Below are 11,118 nucleotides of genomic sequence, written 5' to 3'. Positions count from 1 at the left end.
AAAGTACAAACACCGAAAACAAACCTGGTTACATGATTTCCTCCAAAACTAATGTCATGTGATTCTAAAAGGGTGGTCTGTCATGTAGCTCCAGGGGTCAGTGGCTTTTTATTTTTAATCACATGACTGTAGTGGAGATTACCATTAACTAGTATCGTGGTTGGCATCATAACTGACTAATTGCCTGTTAACTTTAAATGAAGGGGCTTCATCTAAGACTCAAAAACCAAAAAATAAACAAAAGACTTAAATCGTTTTAATAAAATCATGAAGTGTTGATAATGATACCCAGTGTTTCAAATCTACAGCTCGAATGGCTTGAATAAATTAGTATGATGGCACATACACTAGCCGTCCACTTTATTAGGAACACTTGCACATTTATGCAGTTATCTTATCAGCCAATCATGTGGCAGCAACACAGTGCATAAAATCATGCAGATACAGGTCAAGAGCTTCAGTTAATGTTCACATCAACCATCAGAATAAAGCAAAATTGTGATCTCTGTGACTTAACCATGTCATTGTTGTTGGTGCCAGATGAGCTGGTTTGAGTATTTCAGAAACTGCTGATCTCTCTATTTTCATACACAACAGTCTGTAGAGTTTACACAGAATAGTGCAAAAAACAAAAACCACCGAGTGAGCGACAGGTCTGTGGGGGGAAACACCCTTGTTGATAAGAGAGGTCAAAGTAAAATGGCCAGATTGGTTCGAGCTGCCAGGATGGACATAGTAATTCATATAATCCATCCAATCATTTTCTGTACCACTTATCCTACACAGGGTCATGGAGAGCCTGAAGCCTATCCCAGGGGACTCGGGGCACAAGGCGGGGGACACCCTGGATGTGGTGTCAACCCATCAGAGGGCACAATCACACACCCATTCACACACTACAGACAACTTGGAAACGCCAACCAGACTACAATGCATGTCTTTGGACTGGGGAGCAAACCAGAGTACTCCCCACTCATATAATCACTCTTTACAATCGTGGTGAGCAGAAAAGCATCTTAGCATGTGGTCCACCTTGTGGTGGATGGGCTACAACAGCAGAAGACCACATTGCATTCCAATTCTGTCATCTAAGAACAGGAATTTGAGGCTATAATGGGTACAGACTCACCCAAACTGGACAGATGAAGACTGGAAAAAGACCAGATGATTTTTTTCCCCTAATTTTCCAAGTTGCTGAAACACCCAATCCAGCCCATCTGATACCAATATCCAAGCCATGGTTGAAGTCACAGAGATCACACATTTTCCTCATTCTGGTGTTTGATCAGATACTGAGGATCTGACTGTTGATTTTAAACACCAGACAAATATGGGATCTGTATTAAAATAGTTCCCAATTCTAAACCATCCACTGATATGTTTCTATATATACAATAAATGCATATGATCTTGACGGACGACACAGATTCTGCATGTGATCACATGACAGCTTGTCTTAAAGCAGCATTCTCAAATTCAATCATGAAGACCCACTCATCCCTTAACATGGTGTAACGTTTTTCAGATCCCAACACACCTGATCCAGCCCAGCAAAGCAAATGCAGCAAAGATCCGTGGTCAAAATGTAAACTGAAAGTATTGATTAAATTCTACTCTTACTGATTAAGAGAACAAAGAGTCACCAATTTGGACCACTATTGTGTTTAATGGCAGACAACACATGGATTAAGCATACTCGACTATGCTTTTACATAAATTACTATACTACACGTATTCTTATGAACACAGAACTAGATATTACCGTGTAAACCTTGAGGATAATGAATCATTTCAATACGTTGAGAAATTTTATGATGTTAATGCTTTGATATCAAAACCATAGAAAATAGGATCTGTGCAGTTCAACAGCTAATCAAACCATCCAATACCAAAATATGCCCCTCCCAAACCGTACAGCTGTACATCATGACTATTAGTTCCCAAATGTATTTCAGTATTTTCAAAATAACATAATATAAATACATGTTTCACAAAGCGATGCATGCAACTTGCCTAAACAGATCTTTTACCAAGAGCCTAATAATGTCTCATATGAGGGAGATAGATAGATAGATAGATAGATAGCTTTCTCATTCATTTTGGAAGTTTGGCTTCACAACACAGATCACTTACATGCACATGAATCAATAATCAATACTAGAACGAGACAAAAGAAAAATTAATACACAGGGGCATTTAAATGAAGAAGGCACCCACCAAAGCAACAGGACAAATATTATTTGCAGCTATAAGTACCCTGTAATGCAGAGGTGGGCAATCTTATCCGGAAAGGGGCTGTGTGGGTGCAGGTTTTCATTCCAACCAAGCAGAAGCTACACCTGAATCTATTGAAAGCTAAGATCAACTGATTAAACAGGTGGAATCAGGTGTGCCTCCTGCTTGGTTGGGATGAAAACCTGCACCCACACTGGCCCCTTCTGGATAAGCTTGCCCACCCCTGCTGTAATGGCTCCCAGAGAGAAGTTTGCCAAATCCACTAAAAAAAATAGGATGTCTCGCTTAAAGCCTGCTCATCGTCCTGTCTGCTAAAAAAAAAAGCCTACTTAAATGTCAAATATCAGATAGTTCACATTGCCACAAATAAAGTACAGCTATGACAAGATCATTGTTTACTGATACACATAACAGGAGGCTGCCTATGCACCATTTTACCTGTTAATTCACTATACTTTAAAAAAGTGTCCATCATCTACAAAAGTAACTGTGTTTCTTGCCCTCTTCTATTTTTCAATTTAGCTGAGGAAGCCGCTTTGATATAATGAATGCAATGCCTAACCCCAACTGGGGATATCATTGTGTTGTGGATTTTGTGTCTCGAGTTCAATACGTAATGAGCAACACTTCTCTGGTTGATGAATATGAATGGCTTTCTGGCACAAATGAAACATAAGACAATCTTGTTAGTGTGATCATTATAAAATGTATGCATCTATGTATTTGTCGACATTCCCTTCAACAAATGTACCAGTGACCCAAAAGGCACTGTTTTCACTAACCTAAAATGCTAGTTTTTATGGAGCCCCCCTAGTGTCAGGTAAGAAAAAAAACAGCCATGTGTAATCCGTACCCTCGGTTTTGTAAACCGTACCCTCGGTTTTGAAATCCATCCCCTCAGTTTTGTAAACCGCGTGCACCGCCTTAAAGTTGGGTTTATATTGGACAGTTGCTGTACATTCGAGCTTCTCTCTTCTATTTCTCAAGAAATAAACACACAAAAAGGACATAATGTGTATTGTCTTAATAATGTATATTGAGTGGACATAGAACCAATACAACTGAATATATATATATATATTTTTTTACATTTTCTCCCATTAAAGCCCGCGGAAGCGGAAACGCAGTTCATCAGCGCCTTATAGTAATGGAGGCAGGAAGGGACCGTCGAAAAAGTGCATGACCTCGGCAACTGTATAAGATTTTGCTAAGTTTATAGTCATCTACTTAACAGGATATCTAACTTATTGCAATGTTAGGATACAGTATGGATAAAGAATTTTTTATAGCATATATATTATTAATGATATACCTTTATATTACACATATAAACTTATTGTGCCATATAAAAATCTTATAGTTGCCCAAGTCATGCACTTTTTAGACGGTCCCTTACTGACTGCGCTGATAACCTGCGTTTCCCAAAGCCCGCTTCCGCCAGCTTTAACGGGAGAAAATTTAAAAATATATTCAGTTGTATTGGTTCTATGTCCACTCAAAACACATTATGTCCATTTTGTGTGTTTATATCTTGAGAAATAGAAGAGAGAAGCTCGAATGTACAGAGAATGTCGAATATAAACCCAACTTTAACACGGGGTGCGCGGTTTACAAAACCGAGGGTACGGATTACACATGGCTGTATTTTTTTTCTTACCTGACACTAGGGGGGCTCCGTAGAAGTTGGTCTCTTTAATTAAATAAATAAATAAATAAATGGGGGGGGGTTTAGCTTTTTGTTACCATTCGTCGTTCCACCTTAAATGACTGCAGGTACGATATTGCACCAGTAGAGGGCACTCAGTCTTCTTTAATCTTCTTTGTGGAGTATTGTGCTTTAGAATAGCAATGACTTGCTCAGATATACCATTTTAGAGTGCTTTTACTTTTCTTCATCTTTTTATTTTCATTTCCTTTACCTGCTTTCATATTTTTTGTTGGTATGAGTCAGGAAAAATACTTATTGTTCGAACCATTTTCAAAATACTATGTTGTATAAATTCCTACAAATGCCATATTGTTCTATATAACTAATGTTCAGACCGTGACTTCCTAAAATGGTGTTTCCAGCCCGACTAAAGAATCTTCTTTTTACCCTTAAAATGGTTATATTTCATTGGGAAAAAATGGCTATTTTTCAATAGTTTCACGTGACATCAGACAATAATCGCTGCCATTTTGAGGACAGCAAAAGACTGACTGCTTTAATGAGATGCCTTTAATTTGCTATGCTGTCAGTTGTAATAACCATAAAAGTAGTGTAGGATTAACATTTTATTTTTACCGCCATGATAAGTAGATCACCACCATAAAGAGGGACCCCAAAAGAACACTCCCGCCAGTGTAATGAGCACTTTATTTCAGTATAACATGCTAGCTAGCTAATGCTATCCTGCATTAACTAATGTTATTGCCTTGGGAATTACATTAATGTTAGGGCTCAAGAGCCTCTCTTGTTAAACACATCTTTCAAAACAAAATGTTTGTTTTTTTAACCATCTGGCAAGTTTGATCTTTAACAGTAGGAAAAGTTATAAAGTTATTAAGATATTGACTCCCCTTGACATACAGTGCCCTCCACTAGCATTGGCACCCTTGGTAAATATGAGCAAAAATGGCTGTGAAAATGGTCTTTATTGTTTAAACTTTTGATCTTTTGTTCAGAATATTCACAAAAATGCTCATGGATATCAAACAATTGCGAACACAACAACGGTTTATATATATATATAAATATATAAATATATATATATTATATATATATATAATCTTTGTTAAATATAGGTGGGCAACAATTATTGGCACCCCTTTGAATTCATATAAGAAAAATATATTTGACGTATATTCCCAGTGATATTTTACATTTCTTTAGTATACCTGGGTGACTAGGAAGAGGAAATTGTTCAACCATGACTTCCTGTTTTATAGGGGTATAAATATGAGGTAACACATAGGTCAAATTCTCTTAGTAATTCATAACAATGGGTAAGATAAAGGAATATAGCTGTAGTGTGCTGCAAAAGGTTGTTGAGCTTCACAAAACGGGGAGTGGCTATAAGGAAATAACAAAAGCATTTAAAATGACAATTTCCACCATCAGGGCAATAATTATGAAGTTTCAGTCAACTGGAAATGTTATGAATCAACCTGGAATTGGACGTGTGTCTATATTGTCTCAACGCACTGTGAAGATGGTTCGAGTGGGCAAATAATTCTCAAAGTATCACAGCTGGAGAATTGCAGATGTTACTTGCATTTTGGGGTCAGAAAGTCTCCAAAACTACAATCCGAAGTCACCTACATCCCCACAAGTTGTTTGGAAGGGTTTCAAGAAAAAAAAAGCCTCTGCTCTCACACAAAAACAAATTCAAACGTCTTCAGTTTGCCAGACACTATTGGACCTTCAAATGGGATCAGGTTCTATGGCCAGATGAAATCAAAATACAGCTTTTTGGCAATAAATACCAGAGGTGGTTTTGGCTCACACAGAGAGGTATCTATAAGGAAAATACCTCATGCCCACGGTTAAATATGGTGGTGGATCTTTAATGTTTTTCGACTGTTTTTCTGCCAGAGGACCTGGACATTTTGTTAGGATACATGACATTCTGGACTCTATTAAATATCAACAGATATTAAATGAAAACCTGACTGCCTCTGCCAGAAAGCTTAAAATTGGCTGTGGTTGGATCTTCCAGCAAGACAATGATCCAAAACATACATCAAAATCAACACAAAAATGGTTTACTGATCACAAGATCAAGGTCCGGCCATGGCCATCCCAGTCCTCTGACTTGAAACCCATAAAACACCTGTGGGGAGAACTGAAGAGGAGAGAGCACCAGCAAGAACCTTGAAGGATCTGGAGAGATTCTGTATGGCGGAATGGTCTCAGATCCCTTGCAATGTATTCTCCAACCTCATCAGGCATTATAGGAGAAGACTCAGAGCTGTTATCTTGGCAAAGGGAGGTAGCAAATGTATTGACTAAAAGGGTGCCAATAATTGTTGCACAGTGATATTTAACAAAGTTTATATATATATATATATATATATATATATATATATATATATTATATATAAACCTGTGTTTTGTTTGCAATTATTTGATATCCATTAGAGCAGAGTATTTTTGTGAATCTTTTTAACAGAAGATCAAAAGTTTAAACAATAAAGATTTTTTTTTACAGCCTTCTTTACTCATATTTACCAAGGGTGCCAATAAGGGTGGAGGACACAAATCATATCAGAAAGGCACAAAATTGACAAGTTTTCTGCTAGTTGGTATCAGCAGTTTATAAGCAGTATTACAATCCATTTGATCAATTTGTTGATGTACCACTTATTCTCTTCTCCAACTTGAGTTTTTATTTTAATTTTTTATCTTTCACCAAAAATGTTTAGACCACTTTAAGGGTTTATACGTTTTAGCCGATTAAAATCTCACCTCAATCTGAAAGAACAGGACTTCCTAAAATAGGACAATTTGTTCCAAGTCTGGTTCTGGACCCATTTGAGTGCAGACTCATTCCTCACTTTCATATCTACATTCCTTTCCTTAGTTAGTTTCACTGTAGTGACTGAATAATACTGGACAGAATATTGAATAAGGGACCACTGGTAATTACAGACGCCAATCTCCAAACAAGGCAGTAAAACACTTTGGGCCAGTAAAATAAAGAAATGTTAGGATACCATTAGGGCAAGACTGCTGGCCAGACAGCTTTAGCCCAGGGCTTCATGAGGCAAGTAGTACTATAGTGCCTGTGCACCCTGGAAAGGATGGTTTTAGCCTACTTAATTTGGACAAAACAGGCAACACTTTGTGTGTCATGTTCCTTGCCTTCTCCAGTGAATTTACCAAAAAATAAACCTATGTAGTAAGAAGATATGAATGATTCAGATGGGCATTAAGGCAGAAGAATTAGGAACGCTGGTAAGGTCACTGTAAACAACTTGGACTCTGTACAGCTGCATGTTCAGGGGAGGACTGTGGCTAAACTGGTGCTCATCTTAGACAATGTCTCCCACCCCCTGCATGACTAGTCTAGTCATATAACAAGAGCACCCTGATCTCCTGACTAATCTGGCCACGGTGCAGCAAGAAGCGATATTATGCATATATCAGAAAACGTAAGAGTTGTACCATGGATGATATCAGTCAGAAGGCTCCTGGTGAGAGCAGAAAAGCACTGGATCTGTTTCATTACAACTACAAGCTGAAGAAGAAGAAACATAAACGTTTTCCCTTTTAATGCTAGTAATCCCATGAAATGTTGAACGAAAATGCTTAAAATATGTTTCATACCTGCTGCTGTCAGACATTATATTCATATAACTTGTGCCATCTAGGCTTTAAGGCAACGTACAACCAATGATACACTATCACATTAATCTGATATTTATGCATTTATTTACATAGTTATTTTATTAGTTATCTAATGCCCATTATAAAAATAGCTATTTTATACAATATAAAGGGTGACAAAGACTTTATGCCAGACCTGATGTGCCAGAGGACCAAATGATCCTATTTTAGGACGTGATACTCTTATAGTCTGTGATTTTTTTCATCGCCGAAGATGTTTTACGCCCTTTAATCTGAGGTCTGAACATTGGGTCTTGTTGGAAAATGATACATTTTAATGCAACATATGATACATTTAAAGGTGAAGCAGACTTTGGGCAAGGCTAAAGCTATTTTAAAACCCATTTAGAAGGTCAGAAGACTGTGGCAGCTTTTTGGTGTCCAAAGACGTTTTAACCTACTAAACATGGCCTCATTAGGGGAAAGAGTCATTTTATACAATATGTTATGATACCTTTAAGAGTGAAGATGATATTGGGATGGACTGGAACCAAGATGCCATTTTACAATGTGCTTTTCTGACAGACTCCAATGAAATTAGTGGCCTGACATGTTTTTTCAGACTGTGAAAAACAATTTCCTTTCAGACTGTGGTCAGATTTTTGCGGCCCAACATGTTCTAACCTTTTACAGTTACACTATATGGCCAGCAGTATCTGGCACCTGAGTACTGAACATCCCGTTCCAAATCCATAGGCATTAATATTGAGTTGTTCCTACTTTGCTGTTATAACAGCCTCCACTCTTCTGGGAAGGTTTCCACTAGTTTTTGAAGCATGGCTGTGGGCATTTGTGCTCATTCAGCCACAAGAGCACAAGAGTTTTGGCACTGATGTGGCCAAAAAGGTCTTGCATGAAGTTGGGATTCCGGTTCATCCCAAAGGTGTTCAGTTGGGTCAAGGTCAGGGATCTGTGCAGGACACTCAAGTTCTTCCACATCAAACTTGGCAAACCATGTTTTCATGGACCTTACTTTGTACACAGGAGTATTGTCATGGTGGAACATGTTTGAACCCCTTAGTTCCACTGAAGGGAAATCTTAATGTTACAACATTCAAAGACATTCAAGACAGTTGTGCATTTCCAACTTTGTGGCAACAGATTGAGGAAGAACCACATGTAGGAATGATGGTCAGATGTCCACCAACTTTTGGCCATACAGTGTATTTCTCAGTCCATACAAGATTTGCTAGATTTTTTGTGATTGGTGAAGCCAAATATGATCGATTTTGCTACAGCTTTTTTCAAAATTACAATGCAATTTGCGGAGGAAAATCTTTGTGGAAAACTACCCGAGTTGGCAAAATTGCAATCCCATGAAATTGTTTTGCACGCCATTTCACAGTGATGTTTGTTGGTAAATGAGACCTAGCTCTACTCATGTTTGATGAACGTGAATCGAAGAGGGCTTTGGCTGAATGTGTACAGTGATGGTATGGATTGGCCCAAATCTGTGGAAAACCTGTGGCAATTTTTAAAAATTACAAGCTCTTCTGAATATTGTGGCGTTTCCTCGATTTTGCTTTCATTTCTGTGAGACTGATTTGTATCCAGCTGGATATAAATTTAGGGGTGGATTTTGGTGACCAAAGCCATCTGGTGATGTGAACAGAAAAATCAGGCATTAAATGCAATATAATATGATACTTTTAAAAGTTGAAAATGGTCCAAAGAGGTATTTTCCCAGTTTGTACTACCAACAAAAACGAAAGCCACCAAAAATGCATTTATGAATGAATGCCATGGATGGCACAGAGGCACAACAGGTAGTGTTGCTGCCCCACAGCTCCTGATCTCGGGTTACTGTCTGTACAGAGTTTCTATGCATGTTCTCATCTTGTTCTCACCGCATCTCTGTGGGTTTTCTTTGGGTTCACTGGTTTCCTCCAATCCCCAAAAAACATGCCAGTAGGTTGACTAGAATTGTAAAATTGCCCTAGAAGCGTATGAATGTTTAGGTGTGTGCGCACTGCAATGGACTGCTGTCCCATCTAGGGTGTACAGTATTCCTGCACCCAGTGTTCCTGAGATAGAGTCTGGATCCACCGGGCGCTTGAGCACGATAACGTGGCAATGAAAATGAACGAATGACTGCGCCCTCTGCAGGCTGAATAACGTAACCGTCATTATTTAAGGTGGAACGGCGAATTGTAATAAGAATATTATTTGAGCCTCGTTGCACTGTCAATGAGCACCGGTCAGGCACTGCATTTCAATTAAGTGGTGGTTTCGGATACACGGAACAGACAAAGCTTGTTCATTTAATGCGAAACACACGCGTAATTAAGTTTCCCTCATGGCAGTGCGTCTTTGTTTACTATGACAAAACCAGAAACTAAACTATTTACTGTAACCCAGTAACGCTTCCTGCGAGCTAATTAGCCTGCTTGCTCTGTCCACTCACACATCGTGTTGCCTGGCTAGTTAGCCATCTAGCCCATTTCTGAACTCCATCACACAGCTAGTTAAGATACTTCGCAGATTGCCCTCTCAGAAAAACCAACAAATGTAGTTTTTCGTATGTTCAGATAAGCAGTTCCTCTTCCCACAACCAAGTTAAGCTAACAACCGAAGCCTGAGTATGAATGCTCATTGAGACAACTAGCTAGTTGGCATCTTTGTTGTTGTTAGCTTGCTAGCTGAAGTTAGCCAGCAGTAGCAGAATAGTTTAGGAGCTCATTAGTAGCCAGCAGGGTTTAGCGATTTGTGTACCAGATGCAGATGAATTAAACGTTACTGTGGTTATTATTACTATATATATATATATATATATATATATATATATATATATATATATATATATATATATATATATATATATATATATATATATAAAACGAACACTATAGTATGGTGCACCTGTATGGAATAAAATATAACTCAGACACAAGATTTACATTGCAGATGTGACATATGCGCTGGTTGGTTCGCGAGTATTTAAATATGGAAAAGATTGAAAAGAAAAGTCGGAGTCAGAGCTGGACAAAGAGAGAACAGTATATAGTGTGTGTACCTGTGATGAAATCCCGGGGTGGTCCCACAGTGCAGCCGCAGTGTCCCAGCGACCTGAACCACAACTCAACTCACTGCGTCAACTTCAAATATATATCAATAAACACAATTTAACAGCCAAGACACGCAGTTCTCACTCTTTCACCACTGTCAAGACTGGATGTTTCACTCAGACCCCTCATCCACATCCTCGTCCTCGTCCTTGACAACTGGGGGGGATGCCCGAACACCCAGCGCACTCTCTCTCACTCTCTCTCTCTCTCACACACACACACACACACACACACACACGCAAGCCGGCTACACTAACCATCCCGGAAACTCTGGCTTCCCCAAAACACACAACGCCATCAACATATTTGACTTTTCTCCCCGTTTTTCTCAGCGGAGTCCAAAAGCAATGGGTTTGATGAAATATGTGAATATTTCGGAGCATCCGTTTTTGTTTTGTTTTTAATCTGCGATACACTAGTGATGTGATCACTTCCTCCATATTTAGTGCT

The 11,118-nt window shown here is 38.6% G+C and overlaps 1 protein-coding gene across 10 annotated transcripts in view; it reads right to left on the bottom strand.

Moving 5' to 3' along the window:
• Positions 1–10,918, bottom strand: part of LOC108265240 (cyclin-dependent kinase 17) — a 51,993-nt gene extending 41,075 nt beyond the window's left edge. For 4 of the 10 annotated variants that reach the window (XR_006982541.2, XR_006982542.2, XM_047155527.2 and 1 more), the window contains exon 1: positions 10,617–10,914. The gene's annotated coding sequence lies outside the window, so the exon portion shown is untranslated. Of the gene's footprint in view, positions 1–3,088; positions 3,207–10,616 lie in introns of those variants that run through there. The other 6 variants (XM_047155525.2, XM_047155524.2, XM_047155526.2 and 3 more) reach the window with 5 other exon arrangements.
• Between the last annotated feature and the right edge of the window lie 200 nt (positions 10,919–11,118).

This window comes from Ictalurus punctatus, chromosome 5 (genome assembly GCF_001660625.3).
Source record: "Ictalurus punctatus breed USDA103 chromosome 5, Coco_2.0, whole genome shotgun sequence".
Taxonomy (NCBI): domain Eukaryota; kingdom Metazoa; phylum Chordata; class Actinopteri; order Siluriformes; family Ictaluridae; genus Ictalurus; species Ictalurus punctatus.
The sequence above is the reverse complement of the archived record's forward strand: the minus strand, read 5'-3'. Positions and strand labels throughout refer to the sequence as shown.